The sequence below is a fragment of the Orbicella faveolata genome, unplaced genomic scaffold, assembly GCF_042242905.1.
Source record: "Orbicella faveolata isolate gen_17 unplaced genomic scaffold, um_ofav_v1 contig_46, whole genome shotgun sequence".
NCBI classification, from domain to species: Eukaryota; Metazoa; Cnidaria; class Anthozoa; order Scleractinia; family Merulinidae; genus Orbicella; species Orbicella faveolata.
The window spans coordinates 29953629-29977340 of NW_028301576.1; the positions used below are offsets into that span (position 1 = coordinate 29953629).

Sequence of the window (23712 nt, forward strand, 5' to 3'; positions counted from 1 at the left end):
AACATTGCTACTGCCGATAAAACCAACGAGGCTTTTGTTGACAACGCTGATTCGGTTCTTCAAACGAATATTGATGGAACAAAACAAGCATTGTCTGAATTATCAGATAAAGTACAACAAGTAGACAATAAAAATTGAACATAAATGGCGGAACTTCCACAAATGTTGATTTAGATATGGGGAATAATAAATTGGTAAATTTAGCAACACCAACACAAAACAGTAATGGAGCGACTAAAGGATATGTCAATACAGAAATAGCAAATAGTAGTGGTGGTGGTAATGCTTTTACTCAATGGTTCAAATAAAATGGCTGCTGATTTAGACATGAACAACAACAAAATTATCAACTTATCCACTGACTCCCACGTACTGTCAGCTACTAATGTTATATACATAAACCAAGTCAAAGGGGCTATGATTACAACGCTGACTGATAGTTTTACAAAAAGATAAATGAGTCACATATAACAAGTTCTGACAGTAAAAAAGACGTTTTCCGATACATTATGGAAGATGTTAATGAGTCATTGAGCAAAAATAACATCATTGTTGATGGTATCATGGATTTTCCTGGTTCACCTCATGATGTGAATAAAAAAGCTTACAGTTTTAGAATGGGAAAAGGTGCACAAAACTGGTATTCATCTAGACTTGTTTTAATATTTTTGTGCTTCCAAATGGTGAGTACACTTAAGTGGTTGAATTCTTCCCACCAGTTATGGACAAAGTAACAGTATCAGTTATTTCACTTCAACTGAATATTAGTCAACAATCAACAAAATTGTTTTCAAGATACAGTCAATCCATCGTTCACATGCATTAAGTATTCTTCAACAGCTCCTCAAAGAATTTTCAGTAATGTAAGGTGTCAGGGTATTGCACACAGTTGAGCTCAGGTTCGTAGTTATTTGATTGTTTATGGAATCGAGGGAAAACAGAATGATGTCAGTTCAGATGTTTATGACAATCCATACACTTTTGAAAATGGAAAAATGACATTCAAAACGGCTGCTGATTTTTTTAAATCGACCAACTTTGATGCCACTGTTAATTTTTTGAAATCTGCAAACTTCACTGGAAATGTTGACATGAAAAATCATCATCGGTGGAGATGCTTTCAAAGCTATGGCATTAGCAGAACAAAAGTTAGGAACATATTTCGGATGAGATTAAACAATCTAAACCACATATATGAAAGCATCAAAGACTATTTTCAATTTCAATCATATCGATAAAGATTTAACCGAAGCTGAGATATCAGAGTTGAAAGCTTTATACAAATACTATCATAAAAAATACTGGCTATTCAAAATGACATACAAATATTTCCAAAAAATGGACCTGGCATGTAAAATTGGATCTGTTGGATTGATAGCAACAGGGACAATAGTGGGAGCTGCAACACTGAATCCCATCGTTCTTGGGAAAATATCAGGTGCTGGTCTTATTCTGAGCACATTCACAGAAGCCAGAAATTACAAAAGAAAGATTGAGATGTGTAAATTCGCGTACACTTCATACGAAAAGATATTGACTGATATAAGGCCATTTCTGAGAGAATTAGATTTTGATGATGAATGATTTCTAGACTACATCAAAGTTGTTGATGAAATTAAAATAGATGTGTCCATTGTACGACAAGTTTGAGGATAAATATAATAAATTGTTCACAACTAAATGAGATTGATTACTTTATTCCAATAACATTCATACATTAGCAAAGTTTTTTCGGACTTTATTTTTATTTTATCAGTCGGTAAATCCAAAAATTCGCAAATTTTCTGTAAAATAAAATTGATGTGCATTCGTTTACGATCACCGTTAATTTGTGGCAGTATTTTGTCTATTTTTTGGAAAATATCATGTATTCTATTATGATTTTGTACTGATATTTGCCATCCATTTTTACTACATATATCATTTATTACACTTTCTAAATGATATTTTCTTTGGTAAACCGATTTCTTGACAAACCTATGTTTATTTTCATAAAAATCAATGTATTCACTGGCTATACCATAACTGTGACATCAAAAAGCATTTCCAGACAATAAATCATCATAACAACAAAGCTGTATGGCAAGACACTTTGTTAAGTCATCCATTGGTGAAAAACAACTGAATATGTTTCTAATGCGTTAGAAATAAAGTGAGAACAATGACTCAATTTCCAAGAAAAGTCCCGTAATAGACTTCCTGTTTTCAGAGAAATGTCGTGGAATTATTTTTATATATAATAATATATGAAAGTTATAGTTGGTTGTGTCTGTATTGTTTAGAATATTATTTGTTAGCATATATAGTCCAACATAAACTAACAATGAAGTATAAAGAAAATAAAGAAGAGTTTGAGAAGAGAAATGATGAATAAGAACGATGTGTTTCTAAAGTGTTAGAAATAATTCATACACACAGTCTAATAATAAAATGTAGATGACTCATTTAGTAGGGAAAGTCCTGTGAATACATGATGTGTTTCTAACGTGTTAGAAATAATTCATACAAACAGTCTAATAATAGAATGTAGATGACTCGTTTAGTAGGGAAAGTCCTGTGAATACATGATGTGTTTCTAACGTGTTAGAAATAACTTGTAAGATATGACATCATGGCACAGCTATGCCAGCCTTGGACACATGAAATAGAGTGTAGTTATGACACTTGTAAGATATGACATCATGGCACAGCTATGCCAGCCTTGGACTTAGCACTATACAAACCATATTTGTTGCTTGTGTACACCTGTATCCATAATATCACAAAGCTATATACATACATACTTTATTGACTTTCCCTTTAGAGGCTTTTCAAAGACAATACAATAATAATTTAAAACTACTTAAAAACTGTAAGATTCATTAAGATTAATTAACTAGAATTAGGAATCTATAAAATCCTTAATAAGTTGACGTTTAAGATAAAACTTAAAAGCAGATACTTTCTCGAGAGTTTTTAGAGAGCTATCCATGGAGTTCCAGATACTGACTGTTCTGTAGTAGAACGTTCTCTGACCACTGGCAGACTTAAAAAGAGGAATGTTCAGCATTTGTGAACTTCTTGTGGCACGTCCACTTATTTCTCCTCGCTTACTGAACTGGGAAGACAGATACTCCGGCACGCGAGATGTTAGACATTTGTAGGCCATGATAGCGCTCCTGAAATATAACTGAGTCGCGACTGGTAGCCATTTAAGCTCTTAAAACTGGTGTGATGTGATCATATTTGTGTGTACTGGTTGCAATTCGAGCGGCAAAGTTCTGAATACCTTGTAATTTATTTATATTACTTTTTGATGTATTCGTCCACACGTTCGAACAATAGAAAAGTTTACTAAAAACTAAAGTATTTATAATAGTTAGTAGGGTGCATTTGTCAAAAACATGCTTTGTGTGGCTTATTTGACCGAGACAAGACATACAGGAGGAGACAGTTTTGGTAATGTGTTCGTCATAGGTCAGGTTCTTGTCCAAAATCACCCCAAGATCTTTAGCGGTGTGCTCCGGTACGAGTTCTCTTCCCATGAAGGTGAGGCTGGGAGTGTCCAGTCTGGAATGCATTTGCCTGCTGCCAAACACCATGAGTTTAGTTTTGCTTGGGTTCAACAATAAATGGTTGTTGGAACACCATTGGCCTATTCTATGCAAATCAACTCTTAAGTCAGCAAAGGCGTTTACAGTATCTTTCATTTTGAAGGATATAACTAGCTTAGTGTCGTCCACATAGCTCTGGACGCTGCAATTCTGTGGTGCTGAAGAAAGATCATTTGTGTAAATGCTAAATAAAAGTGGTCCCAGTATACTTCCCTGCGGAACGCCACAGACTATGGGCAAGGGCTCTGACAATGTTGAATGGATTCGAACCACTTGTCGTCTATCATTAAGGTAGCTACCAAACCACTGGATAACTGGGTCTGAGGCGCCTACATCTCGCAGCTTCAAAATTAGGGTTTTGTGGTTGACACTGTCAAATGCCTTACTCATGTCTAAGAACACTACCGAAGTCAACATCTTCTGGTCTATCGCTTTAAGAATAGTGTCGGTTGTTTCTATGACAGATGTTTCGGTTGAGTGCCATTTTTTGTTGCCGCTTTGGGTCTTTGTTAACCTGTCATTTAAATGCAAGTAAGAAGTGAATTGATTATGTACGACCTTTTCACACACTTTTGATAAAACTAGTAGAAGAGAAATTGGTCTGTTGTTATTTGCCAGTTCGTGGTTTCCACCTTTATGGAGAGGTGTCACTTCAGCTAATTTCCAAGCTGTAGGAAATTTGCATGTTTCAATAGAAGTGTTGATAATAGACGTAATTACTGGAAGAATCGGGTTTAGGCAGTCCTTCAAAAAACGAACAGAAATCTTGTCGATCCCTGGGGCTTTGTTTGATGGCATTGATGATACTATGCGTTCAATCTCGCCACTGCTTACGGTATTCGAATGAAACTGCTCGCATGAAGGATATTGTCTTGGGACAAAAAAATTTCGGTTGAGTGTTATGTTGCATTCATTAGCCAATGACTGGATTTTTTCAACGGAACTCTGGCCAACAGAAACGAAAAACCGATTAAACTCATCTGCAACAGTTTTGTTGTATTTGGTTTAGGAAACCTCTTGTCCTCCTTGTGGTACTATTCTCTCAAAAACAAAACCCAATTTTCCCTAAACACATGCACAGATTAGTTAGCATTCGTGCCAACTATATATTACGTGAAAGATGCAAATGGTGAATGATTTTTGATTTGTGGAGGTCCATGGGATGGCGAAAATAGTTGTAGTAAACCTTTGGGACATGTACTTTATGTCAGGAATGATGTGTAGTACTATGGGGTGGGAATTATTTTTTGAAACTTATAGTTTTCTGACAGGACTACATGGGCTGTCATGGATTTTGTATGATGAGAGTTTTGAGAGCATTTTTGTATGAGATATAACTGGCGTGACTCTTCGCCATGACAGCACACGTAGTCAGTCGTGCTTCTGTTTTGTCATCTCAAGCTAATTCATCAAGTTTGGTGATCAATCCTAACACTCTTAGTGTGCACGCAAAGTATGGTCTTCCTGGTCAATCATATGTAGACTGGCTAAACTCCTTGCATATACAAAGAAATATAGAAAGTTTAAAACAGGTGAAAGAGATTTGGGAGCTTGGCAGCAGAGGATGTCCATCATTAAAAGATTGGACTGCACTCATGAGGAACTATAAGTCATCCAAAGGAAAGAATACTTCAATTTACAGTCAGCGTAATATGTACAATTTCTTCAAGCAGCATGGGTTTGACGTTAACAGTGTCTTTGTTCAGTACAATAGAGTAAAACCTGGTAAATTGTACAAACTTTTAAATACTAAGTGGAAGTGAGAGATTGTATTGTTAGAATTGAGTGTCAGAAGCCCAAAACCAAACCAATTACCTACCAACTAGACAACTCAGTCAATCCCAAACTGTAGTGTAACCAAAACCAAACAAAATCATTGCCAGATTACTTGTGACACTGTTTAACTGCTCTGTTTAAGTTTATCTGCTCTGTTTAAGTTGTGTTGTGTTGGCTGAAATAAATCTACAGTCAAAAGAGGTTAAACATTCCTAGAAGTACCTGATAGTGAAGTAGCAAAGTCATTCTTCGATTACTGTTTCCACTAGAGATCTAATGAATCATTCAATGTTGTCTTCAGCGACACCTCCAATGTTGGCTTTACATAAGTTGTTGAAGTTGTTATTATTGAAAACAATGCTTGACCCTTTTTGACTGGATCTATGTCATTGCGTGATGTTAATTAGACTGCATCGATTTCTATTGTGTCATCTCTATTGTATCAGTGTCTTTCCCCTCCCATTCTCTATCTTGCATGATCATTGCATGCTAATAAAATGCAAAGTTATACACCCCTTATTATTGACATGCATTTGAAGCCAATGATATAATGTAGAGATGGAACAATAGGATTTGCATCAAACAGGTCAACACTTTGAAACACTGTGTCTCGATCAGTATTTGTATTTGTGGTATGCTTTGAGCAACATTTCACTATAAATTTGTTTCAAATATAATATTATTATCTATACAGTCAAACCTCTTGTACGCGGCCCCCAAAAATGTCAAGCCTAACCGGTCGCTTATGGGAGGTGGTCACGTACTAGAGCTTAGACCACATTGGATCAAAATTTGGCTCCATTAGCATGTGGTAACTACAGAGACTTGCCCCGTGTTTTTGTTTTTTTCATGTGAAAAGTCTATCTAGAGGAACTCTTGTACATGTACTTCCCATTGAGAAATGTCTGTCTTTTGTACTACCCAGGAATGTGATTATGTTATTTGAACAACACCTTGTTATCCAATTTCCACTCTATGTGTCAAGAGGTCGGTTATGGGAGGTTAAAAGCAAGAGAAAATTTAAAACTTTTAGCTGTGAATGTGGTTGCAGTAGCTTAGATGTGGCTGCCTACAAGAGGTTCCAAATATAGTGATTAGTCGTTGAGGAGAGGTGGTCGATTACAAATACAGACGACATGAAGCTGATTGAAATGATATTTCCCATAACAGTCTTCATTTGCATGTCTGTTCCAGTTCAATACCAAGAAAACAAATAAGGCCTACTGGTATTCAAGTGCTCCTCAGATGCAGAGAATAACTCTTCACTTTCATTTCCTTGATCCTCATTATATGGGTCATTCTCATTAGCCATAACATGGCCTTGATCTCCACTGACATTCTTTGCTTCATTTGCGTTATGCTCATTATCTCAATCTTGCTCACTATCTGGAAAGTCGACATCTGTCAAGCACTGCATCAGGTTTACATGGTCCTCATCACTACTGCTTTCTCCCTCAGCATCACAGTTCTCACCAGTAGACTGAAGATCATTGTTGTCACTGTCATCATTGTCATCAGCATCACTACCATCATCTGTGCTATCATATTTTCCAGTACCTCCGAAAAAGGTGAAGTCATGTTAGAAATGATTTCTTTTGGTTAGTTAGGTCAAAACAGGAATTAATCAGAAAAATTTATCAGTTGACCTAAAATATAGCATTAGCCAGCAGTGGAGGGAAGATGTCTGGGTCTTGTGCCTCTCCTGGTGTGAAGACATTTGGCTTAAAAATGTCATAGAGCATGAACAAGCAAAATTGAAGGATGAAATAGTAAAATTTTTACAGTAAATGATTCTTTTTCTACTGAACTACATGTAGCTACAAGTGGTTTCCTGCTTTTGTTTTTGTTTTTGGCAGTGCAAATATTTAGAAACAGGTAGAGTATACGGTGAAACCCAGGCAAGAATTCCTACTGAAAATATTTCAAGTTAGTTATTGCAATGTAGACTTCATTATTTGGTTCAATAACGAGCTCTTCAAAAAAATGTTAACATCTGATTGAAATGGATTGGATTTTAATAATTGTATGGAGGTAGCCTTTTACCTATACTACAAACATACAAGAGCCAATCACTGAAACAAAATGTTAAATCAATATTGAAATAATGCTCGACCAAGTTTCACCTAACACGTGTAAAACAGTAGTACAAGTATCGATAAGAACAGAATGGTAAAAAATTATCATTCTACCATGTCTAATGGTCAATTGTGATATTTTATCTCATGTGCAATAATGGACAGAGCCGCCTTAACAAATAAGCACTTCCACTTACTCTGTTCTGAAGTTTCCAACATTGGGACCATGTCTGAACATTTTTGAGCAGTACTGGCAGCGACTTTTGCAACGCCAGCAACGGACAAACAGTGAAATATTAACCCTGTCTTTTTCCTCGATATATTTCTCATGCTTCTTGATGACAAGGGATGGCACTATTGGGTTACAGTCCTCCCTGATCAATTGCTTTTGTTTGAGGGTTTTTATTCTAGAAGAAACTAGGATCAACAGCTGACTGGTTTTCTCTTCACCTGGTTGCCATCCTCTTAACCTTGAGGGAGATATTTCCCCCAGTTTGGTTTGTAGTTCTACATTGGTCGTTCGCATGAGTTGTCCGAAGAAGGCACTCACACCTTCTAACAGTGGGTCTTTTCGAACCTTATGGACCGACCATAGCCGGGACTGGCAAGAAAAAGAAAATATGGCCATGTCAAGTAAATTATTGATGTCTTCTGGAAGACGCTTTTTTCAATCGGATGATTTTCCAGAAGGATGATCGCTTGACTGATTCAAACAGAATGCCATCATGGATTCTGATAAACACAACAGCACCTTGTGTTCATTTCTCACGTTGCCGTGCGAATTACAAGAGTGCACATCTGATTGGTGCGGCAACTGGTGCTGGAAAACGTCACTCCCAAACATGGTGCGTTGATGTGACAGTCACTTCGAATACCGTCCCTTCAGGATATTATTCAGTACAGATGTGTTCATCATGCCTTTGAACAATCCATTGTCCTTTCTTCATCCTCTTTATAACATTGCTGTGTGGCAATTTCTGCTTTTTTTGGCTGTATTAGTCAGCGCTCGCATACAGGTAAACTTGATCATGTGAAGTTCACTCATGGTATGCACAAGGTGGTTGCGAATTTCCTGTGCAAGCTGCTGGAAGTGAAAGGCTTTAACCATTTGCAACAAAAAGTGCTGGAGACAGAAGCTAAGGTAGCCACTGGAAATTGGGTAATTGGAGAACAAGCCACCAAAGAATTGGTTCAATGGTGCCAGGATCCCTGGAGGAGGAAGAATCCTTGCCTTAGGGAAAGTGCCACCGCCTACGTGGTTAATGATCCATCAACTGCCTCCTGGTACGACAACTTTCCATTGTGTTACAATTGTGGGATTCCTTGTCCTAATTGTAGGGAGGAATTGGGCAAAGAATTACAGACAGAAATGTCCACGGTGCAGGCATTGTTGTCTTATGAAGACATTCATGCTCTACCATAGGAGAAGATGAAGATGATCCAAATGCCATGGAACAAGATCAGGGACCAGAAAGTGGAGGGGTGCCCGTAAGGGATAGCGAAACACCACAGACACCACAACCACAGATGCGATTACGGCCAAGAAAAGCTGTAACATTAAATTAACTAGCAAAGTTCAGTGGGAAGGGATAAACAAACGAAAAGAACAATGGTTTTAATTGGTTTCTGAATATCAAAAATTGTTGCTGTACTCCGGGGATTCCCCTGAGCTGTCGACAAGTTAAATATTACAGAGGTTCAGTCAAGTTGAATTTCGCTGGCTTCAGGAGCATGAGAGGAATTATACGTACCCTCACTTATGCAGTCATACACATTCAGAGTTCCTTGGTATGTTACTGTTTGGTTAATCTTTCCTAATTCATATACAGGGTTATTTTCTGTGCTACGGGTATGGTCAATTTGTTTGCTGTATTCACCCAAATGGGTAAATGATTACTATTTTGATCATTGTCTTGCTATGGGACTAAGGTATAGCTGTGCGATTTTCGAAAAGTTCAGTTCTTCTTTAGAGTGGCTTGCCATGCAACACTTACATGTCTCTGCCGTTTTGCATATTTTAGGCAACTTTTTTTTATTGCACCAAGTAGAGTTAAATGCAGCGAAGACCTTCGTAAGTTTCTTGATATGTGCAACTTTCTTGGAGTCCCAATGGCGCAGGACAAAACAGTAGGACCGAATACCACTTTATAGTTTGCTGGTATAGGGCTCAATTCTGTGTGGCAAGAGGCCAGGTTGCCATTAGACAAGCTTACCAAGTGTTGTACCTCACTACATCACTTTCACAAGAAACACTCCGTCACTGTACATGAACTGCAGTCTTTATTTGGCCTGTTAAACTTCTGTTGTTCTGCTGTCATCCCAGGCCGCGTTTTTTCACACCGCTTAATTGACCTTACCAGCAGTCTAACAAGCCCTTATCACCACATCCGTTTAAACAGAGAATCTAAACATGATATCCATATGTGGTTAATATTTCTAGATAATTTTAATGGAAGGGCATTTTTTCTGTTGGACTGCTGGGAAACTTCCTCTACACTTGAATTACATACAGATGCCACGGCATCTAAAGGTTATGGTGCAGTGTTTGGAAAGCATTGGTTTGGTGGCGCCTTTCCGGCTGCATGGCACAGTTTCAACATTACTTCCTCAAGCTTTTTCCAATTGTTTTAGCTGCCCACATATGGGGGTCTAGTATGACCAATCGCTACGTGCTATTTTTCAGAGATAACGCTGTCCTAGTAGATATTATAAATAAGCAGACCTCTAAGCATAAGTTAGTCATGGTTCTTCTACGTGGCTTGGTTCTTAATTGTCTACATTACAATATTTTATTTCGTGCCCGGCATGTTCACGGCTTGCAGAAAAGCCAAGCTGATTACATCTCTCACTTTCAGGTCAAGAACTTCAAGGAAATAGTGCCACAAGCAGACGAATTCCCAACACCAGTGCCAGCAAACCTTCTACCAGAGAGTTGGTCACTCATTTGAGAGATTTATTAGGCTCAGCTCTAACAGCCGGCAGCAAAAAAGCGTACCAGAGGGCATGGGGGTCTTTTCAGATATTTTATGATTGTTTCTATGGGCCATCAACCCCCCAGCTACCTTTATCTTCTTCCCAATTAGCCCTCTTTATCTCTTACCCATCCACTAAGAAACTCGCACCTTCTACAATTACTTATTTTTCAGGTATAAGTTACATCCACAAGATCAAGGGTTATATCAACCCAACTAAGTCTTTTTTGATTCATAAGTTGTTAATGGCTGTTAGCCACCAGTGTTTGGCTGACTTTCATTTACCTATTACTCGACTGGTGTTGCATGAGCTTATTCAATCTCTCCAACACACCACTTCTTCAGCTTTTCAACATTGTCTCTACTCAGCCATGTTCCTGTTAGCTTTTTACAGCTTCTTTTGTGTTGGTGAACTGGCGGCTAAGAGTGGCGCTCATACTGATTGTGTATTACAATTTAATGATTTCAAATTTTTGGTAAACAATGGCCAACCACAAATGATTAAGATCATCATTACTGCATTTAAGCACAATACCGACAGGAAACCCTTTGAAATCTTAATTGACTGTGAGGACACTGCCATTTTGTCCCGTTAAATCTCTGGTAGAGTACTGCAAATCATGAGTGGCCCTCACGGGACTGTTATTTTGCCAACAAAACCTTAAACTGATTACAGTCTATCAGTTTAACACCAAACCTTCCTGGTGTTTACAATTTTGTGGCCTTGACACCAGTCAACACAAAGGCAACAGCTTTTGAACTGGTGCTGCTTCACTCGTGGCTTATAAGGGTTTCTCAGATGCGCAAATCCGCACTCTTGGCCACTGGAAATCTGATGCTTTCAAAATATATATCCACTCTGAACGCCTCCAAGCCAATTAAGTTAAACATGTCAATAGGTCACGCACCATCAAAACACTTTTATACCAGAATAATTTGTTGTCTCTGAAGTGATATCTTCTACATCAGGTACCTGAAAAGTATGAAAATAACAAATGGGAGAGATGTAATACTAAAATGAATGACATGACCCTCTCTTCCAAGATCTATATTAAATTATACCTCACTGGAAGTGTCAGTCACCACCAGTTCCCCCAGATAGTTCTCATCTGTGAAACTTGAGGTAGGTATCTGGCCACTGGTAACATTCTGGAAACAAAGATGTGTTGTTTCAAGTTAACTTTCCAAATATCTAGCATCAAAAATATATTGTTTTTTGAGAAAGCATGAAGCTGAGCTCATTTTACCAGTGGGTAGGGAATCTACCTTTCAGGGAGGTAGGAATGTTTTCCAAAGCAACATAATAGGAATAACTTGTGTTAATTAAAAAACTTGTCTGATAACAGCCATATACATTTATAAATACCCTGTTTGGAGTACTTGTCATCATTGGCAAGACAGTTGGTAAAGTACCAGAAGCAGCTACCTGGGCACTTGAATCATTCTGCAAGCAAAGAAATTTGTTCACAAAATATATTCAAACAGTATTGAACAATACCAGTCTCATCTCTAAACAACAGGGAAACTTACAACGTCTTCATTGTAAGCAGATAAGGATGATGTGGGAACAGATAGTGGAAGAGTGGAACTGAGCGTGTAATTCTAGAGACAAATATAGTTCAAAAAATGTTTGCATGACCTTGTTTACAAAAAAAAAACCGGTATTCCCATAAATGATCACACTAGATCTAGAGCCTTACTTGGAGACTGCAATCCTCTTCATCTATCGTACTACCAGAAGCATAGCTCGACTGATCTACTTCTATTTCTTGTCGATCAGAAGACGATGTCTCATCTCCAGGAGAGCAAAGTAGGTCATTGATAACCTACACGAAAGAAAAATGTTGGTAAGTTTTCAAAGATAACACGATATGATGTGAAATGGTGAAGGGTACAGAGCGATTTTTATCACGGTAAAAGTTATGGCAAAGTTCCCGGTTATTGATCATTGTCCTTTTCTAATGTTCATTCATCTTTTATATTTTTAAATTCAGAGTTCACTCAAGTTGCAAAATAAGGGACAAGATTGCATTTTGAAAATCAGAAATACAACTAGCTGGAGAGTGCTGGATATATATAAAACATCAAAACAACAAGAAGCGAGTGCTTACCTTCTTACGGGTTCACACAGATCTCAAGGAACACGGCTCTTGGGAGTTTTGTTTCATCCAAATAGTTGGAATAGAGCCTGGACAAAGTGTCCGTTGAGAAGCTTTGACGTGAAGGCTCCTTTCGAAGCACTCTTCTCCAAAATGTTCAAAGCAAACCATGAATTGTCCTTGAGGAGTGAAATTTGCTCGATGCATTCTCACGAATCTTGCCCATTCGTCGCATACCGTCTTGTTTTTAGGACTAATGTGCACTGAAATACCCTCTTCAAGATTGGGAGTATTGTTGCATCCTTGTACGACACATCGACGGCCTGACATTTTCTTTAGGCTACCGCGGGAACAATGTTTATAAGCTTTCCACTATGAAGATTAGCCATGTGCTGGTCTTTGAGTTGAGAATCTGACGTCATTTCTGCTAACTAGCTTCCGAGCCCCTTGCTACGCGGTTGGAACAGACTTTATTAACGGCGGACAGCAAAAGATAAAAAAATATCCCACGAAAAAACAGACTTCCTGTCCTCTGATTGAAAAACGGTTTGAACAGGTAAGTTAGGGCAATACTAGGTCTCGAAAAATGCAATTTTATTAGAATGCGAAAATTTGATCTTAGTGGCACTTTAAAAGTTAGTTTCTCTTCACAAGAACCAAGTAAATTCCTTTGGGAAATAAACAATTTGAGACGACAAAATCGTAAAATATCATGGTCTCTGTTCAATAAAAAGAGTCCACTGGATCGCGATAAAAGCCATTTGTGTACGTGTATGATCTCTAACTGATATTTTAAATCACCTGTAGCTTTGGTATGACCAGGTCCTCCTCTTGCCCCGGACACACCTGACCCCTTGTACTTTTCCTTGAACCATTCAGTCATGTCTATCTCGCAGGACAACAAAGGAACCATTCCTGTTTCGTGCGCAGCCCATGACGTGGCACCACACTGATTGCTTACCCCTCCAAAGGAACAGTGCCATCGTGAAATTACCCTCGAATTTCTTACACCTGACAAAACATAACCGCGAAACAGAAGAAGAATGGGACCTTGGTCCAGTCCCCGCTCTTTCATCCAAAATGGCAGGCCAGTTGATGCATCATCTCAATGCAAGGCCTCGTTTGGTTAATGTATTTGCAACAAAAGCTTTTTGTTTTACTATCCAGCTTTCCTAACTGTGCATTCCTTCTTGATGGATGGTCTCATTTACTCCGCTCTAAAGGACTCTCAAATAACGGGTCACATCGACATTGCTATAAACTGCAGCTCATTTGTTTGTAATATATCTATGTATGCATGGTCATGCTCCTTTACTGGTGGGTATTTACAAAAACTATGCAGGCTGTCAACAGGCATAGATTATATGCTAACGAATGTTTTTGTTAAGCTAACTTTATCTTGTAATCATATAAAAAATCAGCCCTGACAAAATATGCAGATTTTCCATGCTTGGAACAATGGAGAAGAATTACGACTTGAAACTGAATATAAATCAATGAAATATTCAAGCATCGTTTAAAAAGATAATTATATGTAGGTTAGGCCTTCATCATTTGTGCTGTTTGATGGGTACTAAGTTTTAAAAGAAAACATTAATCCTTGTTTTGGGAAGTCAGGGTGTTTGTTGTGCTAATCAAAGGCCTTTTAAGAGCAATTGTAAGGTAAGAATCACAGTATTTCTGAACAATGAAACTGATTTGGCTTTAACAATTCATTTTCTCTCACCAAGTACAGAATAAGGGCTTTATGTCAGCAATTTGGTTTGTTTATGGCATGAATTATGCACAAAATTCCATTTTGAATGGCCTTAGAAGGGCATGGAGTGTTTGTGGCAAAACTTCAACAAACTTTGATAAGCCAATTTTTCTCCACTGATTTTGATAACTGGGTCACTAAAGTAAATAATGGTATAGGTACGGAAGTTATGCAAGAAGGCAGGTAGATACACTGATGTTTTGAAAAATGGCAATTTTGGGTTGTAATTTTGATATCAATTTTTGCCAAACTCTAGTCCCAGGCTCCTCTCTGTCCAATAACTCAAGGACAAAGTTACATGTATGAAATAAAAGCTTTATTATAGTAGAGTTCATGGTCAAATTCATTTGGAAGTACAATTTACCAATTAGGTTTTATGGCACTTTCAAAATGTCCCCTGAAAACCTTGGTTTTTGGTGCTCAAAGGGCAAAATGAGACTCCCCCTGAAACTCCAAAACTAAAAGTCAGAGAAGTGAGCCAAATTGGCTTTTGAAATATCTCATTGCACCCAACTTCTGTGCCAAGTTTCAGCCAAATCGGTTGACCACAACTTTTGGCCCCTGGAACACTTTCTCAGACAATGACACTTAACAGTATAACGTACACCTTTGTTATGCACAGAAAACGCTTCGTATAGGCAGCCAATTGCTTTGAGAAAGTGTGTGCTTTCAAATTGGTGCAAATCTTCATTGAATTTGTCTGAGCATCACACACATACACAACACTTTTGAACTCGCTGAGATACCTACCGGCTGCTTATAGCAACTTTCTTTGACAGGCCTGTCAGTACTTCCATCTTCTTCATCAGAGCCTGCAAATAAACTCAGGGTACTGGTAGTTCCTCCCTTGTACAAGAAAATCAGTGCTGCAACTTCAACCAAACCTTGTTTCCTGCTCTCCTGATGCTGAAGATTCTAGTCAGAAAGTAGGTATTTGGGCAAATTTTGGTTACTTTTAGTTGAAAAGAAAGTCAAGAAACAAGTTTATGATTTCAGAACAGAAAAGCGACCACCTTTCATAAGTGACCGCGACCATTTTCAGGGCTGAAATTTTCTTTTGTTTTTAACCTTCCCTAAGTGACCACTTGATACTAATAGAGCAGAAACTCTGGACAATAAGGCGTTGTAACATTGCATTCCTTGGGGACCCCTGGGAATACTGCAAGAGACAAAAGTGCTGGATTTTTTTCTTGAAATTGATACTTTTCAGATTGAATAAAACATCCAAATCATGGGGTAACTTAAAATTTCGACCTAATATGGTCTAAGCCCTCGTAAGTGACCTCCTATAAGCACTTACAGAAGCTCTGGATCACTCTGGTGTTCTGGTCAATACTGAATACTATACACATTAAGACCATCAAAGCCATCAAATAATCCAGCAAAATATTGGGGGCTAAGCTATAGAATACTGTCCTCCAGGAAAGCTTGAGGATTAGCTTTGGAGTTCATTTTCATTACTGACTTGCAATTAGAGTGCGATATTACTTATCAAAGGATGTCTTGTATTTTCACAAGACGCTTCTCGCTCTTCCTGACTTTACACCAAAATTTGTTCTTCTTTCTAAAATTCTCTCCTCCTTTTCCTTCCTCGTAGAATATGCCCACACAATTTATAACCGCTTCTTACTCAGCAGACATTGTCCCGCACGAGGCCATGGCAAAATACTGTAGGAAATCCAAGTGAAAGATTCCCAGCCCGGAAAGTCAACAAGTGGATGTATCATTGGATAAAATGGTTAATCGTGGCAATTATTAACTGGAAAAAGCAGAAATTACAAACAGTAAAGTCTGCTTGCACAACAATGGTCCCTTGCAAAATATAAAGAATAGATCAAAAGTCATTGGAAGCATCAGGTTCCGAGTAATAACTGTCATAACTGGAAAGCACAGACAGCTGCAGACTCTTTTTCACCAATTACCACGATCAAAAATTTATGAAAACCACAAACGGCTTAGTCTTATAAAACCACAATACTGCAGGTTAAAATAAAGATTTCTGCAAAACCGCACCAAAAATTAATGCCAAACCGCATCACCACAAACCCTTACCCCCCTCACCATGGTCATTTCACCCCCAGTCACTTCCAAGCAGAATCCAAGCACGTTTTTGCTGATCCTGCTGTTGATGAATCATCTATCCTTGAGCCACTACCCACAGCCATAGAGAACGACTCTTCCTTTGCTGCCACCTTCCAAATCCCGGAAGACTTCACTACAAAAGGCAGACTGAAGCTGATAGACAAAAGGGGCTACTGCTACAACATCAAAGGTCGCAGAGCAAATGCCACTAACTGGCAATGCACAGTTAGGCCTAAGGTAACTATCATTAAGTTATCTTAGTTGCCTATTTATCATAATGTTTAACCGCCTCCAGCACCAAGCTACTGTCATATTGCAGCCCCTCACCAAGTATGTGTCCAGCAACTGGATCAACTGGAGCCCGTCAGACCAGACTGTGTTTAAAAAAGCCACGAGGACAAATAACGACCTCGAGGGGTGGCACCATGGCCTCAACTGCCAAGCCTCCAGACATGGACAGCTGCCCTTGTATCTCCTGATTCAGCTCCTACACAGAGAGGCCAAATGTACTGCCCTGGAGATCCACCTTGTTTCTGACAGGAAACTTAAGAGAATCCAGGGATGCAAATAGCATGAATTTCAGACCGAACTGTTCCTTTTTCTTGTATTTCCTTGTTTTTATTTGTAAGTTGTGCAATGGACAAGCAAAGCGATACTGTAATGCTAGTTTTACAATTTTACATTAAAAAGGGATACACACAAAAAAAAAAGAAAAGGGGAGGAAAAGAAGCCTATTACAATGTAAATATAAATAGCTCTCTACATACATCATCACAAAACATAAACTAAACTAACTGAAGCAAGGTAGAAATTTGTTCCATTTTTTATGTTTTACCAATTTATTGCTGTTAGCTGCAATTTTCCGTTCAATCTGGCAAGTTGCTTTAACCTTGGCTATGAAGACCTTTAGAGAAGGATGTATGATATTTAAATTAGAGTTATAAATATAATATTTAGCTAATAAAATAATATGGTTTAGAATATGAAAGTCCTCTGCGACATTGAATACTCCAAAGATAACATTTTCTAGTGTTAAGGATGTTGAGATTACCTTTTTTTAGAAATCCAGGAACAAAGCAACTGCCAGAAAGATTTTGTTACATTGCAATGAAAGAATAAGTGCTCAGGGGACCCGACTTCTGTTTGACAAAAGGCGCAAAGTGGAGAGTCAATCATTTTAAGTCTGAATAATTTTTCATTTGTACTGGACTATTCGACTTGTGGGACGAACACAAGGCCAACAAACAGTCAGCACTGCTCTCACCTGAATGCACTGAGGGACTAGGCTGATAAACCAAACAAACAGCTCCTTTAGAACCCACCAAATAAAATAAAAGCAATAACCAACAATACAATGCACAGAATGCAGAAAAAAAAACTAAAAACATGAATGCACCGAGGGACTAGGCCGATAAACCAAACAAACAGCTCCTTTAGAACCCACCAAATAAAATAAAAGCAATAACCAAATTTACAGAAAAAAACTAAAAACATGACAATTCCTTTGATAAAAATATAAAACATAGAAAAAGCTGAAGAATTTATGTAAACTTATCTTTATTCAAACTCGTAATCTTTTCTGAAAGTGGTTTTCCCATCGCACATGAGCTACTTCGCACAGTGACTCACAAACTGACTACTTTGAATGATTCAAAACAGTGAGGCTTACCTTCCTTGTCTACATAAAACTCCCTTTTCTAAAATTATTGTTTAAAGTAAAAGAAAAAGAATGAAGTAAAAGATTAGCAGCATTTCATCGCTGTAAAAGTGGCCAGACACGAGGTCATGTTGCAGGAACATGTTGCAGTGACAAAAACATGTGTAGTGCACACTGAGGCGACATGTAGGAGGGACGTGTAGCAGGGACATGGAGCAGGGACAAAATCACAACATTTGCACACACATGAAAATGTTGTGGGAACATGTCCCAGGAATGTGTTGCAGCGACATGTCCCCTCCTGTGAACTGACTGACTGCATGGTGCATGGTTTTGGTAATGCTGAGCATGCTTTGAGGCACTGCATCGTTGATGGAAAATGGTGGCGATTGAAGTAGAATCGGTTGAGGATGATTCTCCAGCTAAAAGTCCTGATGACAGCAGTCATGGTTGGTTGGTGGCATTATCAGACAATCTAGTCCATAATTTTTGCATGTGTTAGTAATTGTGTATTTCCTTAAACATTTTCTGATGTGGCTTTGGAGTCCGATTCTTGATCAGCAGATGCGGTGACGAGAACCACAGACATAAGTGGAATCAGTGGGTGGAGTAAGGGCCCTGGCCTTCTGACGTTCTCTCCTGGTATCCACTGTGATGTGCAGAAGCTTTTCTCACTCTCGCAGGGCTTCAGTGCAATTTGTTTTCCATGCACTCCTGTCACTGGCAAGAGTCTCCCACAAATCGATTGGAAGACCAATGGCCTGCATGTCCCTCTTCACCACATCCTTGAAATGGAGCTTCGGTCATCCTACCGGCCTTTTTCCTTGTACTAGTTCTCCGTACAAGAGTTGCTTGGGAATGCGGCCCTGATCCATTCGATGTACATGGCCAACAGTGGTCATATTTCTTGGAATAATAGCCTCATAATTGACACAGTCATGATTTATGCCAGTTGAGAATAACTTTTCACAAATGCAATTTATCTTAATCTTGGTTGAGAGTATTTCAATAAATCTTTATCTTGTTGAATCAAGTAAAATATCTACATCAAGTGAAGGTTGATTTTTTAAAACAGTTGAATAAGTACAAAATTAGTGGGGGAGGGTGGCTTTGAAAATAGTATTAAAATACTCTACAGTTTAAATAATTTTCAAATCTGTCAATAATGTAACTTAACTCATATAGTATATATCAAAGGAAGACTTTAAATTTTTATTCTTGGATTGATTCATCATTTTCAGGACCAAGTCAAGGTGGTTCAGAATTAAGTTTGAGAAATTGGAGCCTCATTTAAATGGTGTAGACCTTGAGAAGGCAGAAACTTCACTTCACAAAGCAATGAGAGATGCACATGAGAGCATCTGGGTGGTTACCTCTCACGTCTATAAGGCGATCAAAGATAGACATGACGAGGCCTGTTATCACCAACTGACTGAAGAGATTGAAAACACCTGTGAAAATTTAAAAGTAGACATTTGCACCCAATGAATGTACACATTAATGTACTGTGCTAAAAAGGTATGAAGTTCAATTTCATGCTAATTGAATGATTTAACAATCATTACAATAAATGCACTAGTCAAATATTCCAAATTAAGTCTCAACTGAATATAACAATAATTGCTAATCAATAAGTAAATTGACAAGGAATGAATTGCATGTCCACTGGCAATTTCTTTTTTATTGAGACCACCTGAGTGCAAGCTGACATTGTCTTACAAATATTATTGATCATGGATTTTGGACGTGGTCAGTTTGGAGATGTATACATTGGTTCTTGATAAAATTCTGAACCCAATACTCCCATCATGTGTTGGCTGTGGTGATTACCACAATGATTGCTCTCCTACTTCTTCATCTGGCCGTGGCTCATCAAATGTGCAGTCACTACAGCAAGAAACATTACCAATGTTGCTCTGCAAGGCCCAAAAAGTAAGGTATTTTTTGATGTTAAAACACCACACCTTTCTACTCAATTTAATCATCTCTTTGGGAACTAAGGCAATTTGGTGGCATCTTGGGGATGTCTTTACATATTAAGCTAACTAATGACTTCTTGCCAGTAACTGGATGTATATTTTGTACACACTGCACTACTCACCCCTTTATCCCAAGACTTTTAAGTCAATTAAGTACGAAAAAAAGTTACCATTATTTTTGTTCCCTATTCTTTGGAAGGTCTAACTCTTTTTTGACAACTTGTACACACCATAAAGTTGTCAATGTCGAGAAACAATGGCAGTTCATCCAGAGTTTTTGGATTACTGCAAAGATGCAAAGACAGATACAAATGGTGTGACAGAAGCAGCCATATGGTCTTTTGTAAGACAGCAATGCATTGGCTGCACAAACTGTATTTGGTTTTGTGCAAGTGGAATACAAGTTTCAGCTGTACATATTTCAAGGGCATGGTTTCAAGATGCCCTCAAGAAACTAGATGAGTGTGAGTACAAAAATGTACATACTTAAGCATATTTATTTAGTATTTTTTACTTGAGAATAAAATACATTTTATGAACATAGTCACGTCTATGAACAATACAATTGTCATGTGACAACTTGTCAAAATTATCTGACTGACCTACCCCTCCTATAAATTCATAGTCGATAGGTATAATTACCAGTAATATTTGTAGAGAAAAAAATGTGAATAAAAGTTTACACAATTTTTGTAAATATCATTTCTCTAGCCTCCTGTGTATCCACTATTGCCTTTAATATCCATAAGCATACAATTTCAATTTTCACTAAACAGGTATGGTTTTTCCTATTATAGGTTTTGGTTTAAGGAATAAGAAGTCAAAGAAAGGTGCATTCAAAAGGAATTTCCAATGTCAATTTTAAATCACAATGTAAAAAAATATATGATCTTCTCCACTCAGGGATAATATCAAAAGTTAAAAAGACTTGAACAATAGTTGCTAGTCATCACATTAAGAAAATTAAAACCTAATTGTTGACTCGCAATAAAATCATCCAAGAGTAAATGTATTTTAATACTTAAGTTGACCAATCTCAAAACTTTCTTTCTTTTTTTTGTCTTTCAGATCCTCAGCAGCAGGAACTGATGAAGTGACTAGTCAAGCAGACCAAGGTAATATTATATACATTGAAACTCATATCACCATTCTATAATTTGTAACTAGAGGAAAAGTTAACACTTATTTATTTTATAACTGATAACTCACTGTTTGTTTCTGTTTTACTTTAGCATCACCATTAGCAAAAAATATTGAAGGAATGGAAGTAGAATTAAACACAGAAGGATACAGTTATTTATTGCCTGTTCACGCTAATGGCACACCCCAAAGGAGGGGGATATCCCGTGGTGAAGGTGATGCTGTGCAAACGATTTTTTAGGGGGTTTGAAATTCACGATTTCAGGGTTTCTTTTTTTTGTAAGGAAATTTATGGCTAGTATTTCTTGGGGGTAGTTTCACTTAACCTGGGAACTTAAAATCTTCTCCATTTTGGAACAATGTTGAAACTTAATTTAAACACTTGAACAAACAACTTGAATGGTTGCTAGTCATCACATTAAAAAGGCATTGCAGTGGTCAAGGTATTTCCATTTTCATTTCAGAAAATTGTTGGCACAGAAAAAAATAGCAAAGACTTGTCATAAACTAGAAACATATTTGCGTTCACTTGGGCTTTATATTGGAAAGAAACTTTATTTTTTGTTCCTGCATTTGCATTTGTTCCTGCAAGTTTTTTATGGAATTATATGTTTATCCTGTAACTGTTTTCTCTCTTGGTATGCCAGAGATGCAGGTTTCTCACATATGTGTACTGAGCTGAAAACAGCATGTGTTATGTAGTTTCAAGACCCTTTTTCTGGGGTGGGGTGGGGGTAGGTAGTACCATATATTATCGGCTATTATTGCAATACATATTTCTAGACACTCTTTCCATTTTTTTTTGGAGTTTTTACTTGATTAAATTTTGTTTTGCGGGTTAAAGGGTTGTAGCGGGGTGAGTCACTTGCCAAACAATTGTTGATTTGTTGATTTGTTGAGCAGCTTCGTGAGAGATGGTGCGATTTTGTTCAGCGGTTTCTTTTAATAGACGGGAAGGGATTCCGTCAGGACCCATTGCCTTATTTACATCCAGCTGCCTTAAATAGGCCAAAACCTCTGTGACTGAGATCTGTAAGTCAACAAATAGGGGCCCATCTAAAGGCGATGGCCGTGCTGGATGCCCCCGGACCTCTGAAGGAACAGAGAATACAGACGCGAAGTACGAGTTGAACAAATCTGCAATCCGTCTAGGCATTGACACTTGACTACCCGGTCCATTCAGGTCACAAGATGACATAAACTCTGGAAAGTTGCGTGATTTGTTGGTGAGTCTGAATATAGACCAAAAGCGTTTAGGTCTGCGTGCTAGGTCAGAGTCCAGAGATCCAAAGTAATGCTCTCGGCTTTCTTGGATCAGGGCCTTCGCTTTCTTTTGCAGCTCTTTGTATTTTTGATGCTGTTGCTCGTTTGCCGTTGATTTTCTTAGCTTCAGTTGGGCAGTCTCTTTTTTCCGTAAAATATGGATCATTTCCCCAGTGATCTTAAGGAACACAGTCAAACACCCCTTGCTTTTAAGAGATCCTTACTAAAATATTATACAAATGCTGTAGATATTTTTGATCAAGAAGATATAAGGACGTGGCAGACAATTTGCCCAAAGTGCAATACCGCTAAGACCTTAACGTGCCCACCGCATTGCTGCTTTTAAGCTCCCTATACTAGATTTAGATTTATATATATTGTATAATTTTGTCTCTTAATTATATCTAAGGGGGCCGCTGTAATTGGCTAAGCTGTAGCGGCTCCCCTGGCCATTTTGTTTTGTTTTGCTGTCTGTTTTTTTTTTTTTTTTTGCTTCCTCTTCTTTTTCTTTTTCTTTATGTGTAATAGTAGGCCGAAGCTTAATAAATAAACAGGCTTTCTTCTTATGTTTTCTTTTTCTTGGTTAGCAAAAGATCCCAGGCTGAGATGGCTTTCAATTATAACCAGCTTCAAGTGCTAGGGTGATCACACTTAACCCATGCAAGAAAACCAATAGTTTATTTTGTTGTCACCAAAAGAAAAGAAAACGTCACTACCAAAGCTTATTACCAGATGAACTAATAATTTTATGGGGTTGTTAGAGTGGTTCTCATGAACTCCTGAAATATGCATATTTTGTACTATTATTTTCCAATTTGTTTGTTATGTGATTCAACAGTAGTACCCAGGCTTATTGAGATTATTCTAATCAAAAGCAGTATTTTCATTTGCTCCTGAATGAAAAATGACTATTTAGTTTGTTACAGTTGATAATGAACAAAAATGTTTTTGTTCTGTATATAAGCAGTGAGGAAAAAGACAAATTGTTTTAATATTTCTTCATGACTATTAATTACAATGATAATTACAATGATATTTCAAGGGCATAATAGTATAGAAATTGTCATCCAACAAGAACAATAACAACAATTTATTTGTAAGTTCAAATGTGTGTATGTGAAAGTTCAAATTATCTTTGTGAATCATATTCATATCTTATACAAACTGACAATTGTAACAGAAACTTAACATGAAAGCTTAGTAGTCAAAGTACATAATTCATTACTTAGGTAATTTGTGACAAACTAACAATTTAATACCTGTTATATAAAAACTGACAACTGTAACAGAAACTTAACATGAAAGATGAGTAGTCAAGGT

At 37.7% G+C, this 23712-nt stretch overlaps 1 pseudogene; it reads right to left on the reverse strand.

The window, feature by feature from the left end:
- Positions 1 to 21032: 21032 nt before the first annotated feature.
- Positions 21033 to 23184, reverse strand: LOC149099612 (uncharacterized; annotated as a pseudogene).
- Positions 23185 to 23712: the final 528 nt, after the last annotated feature.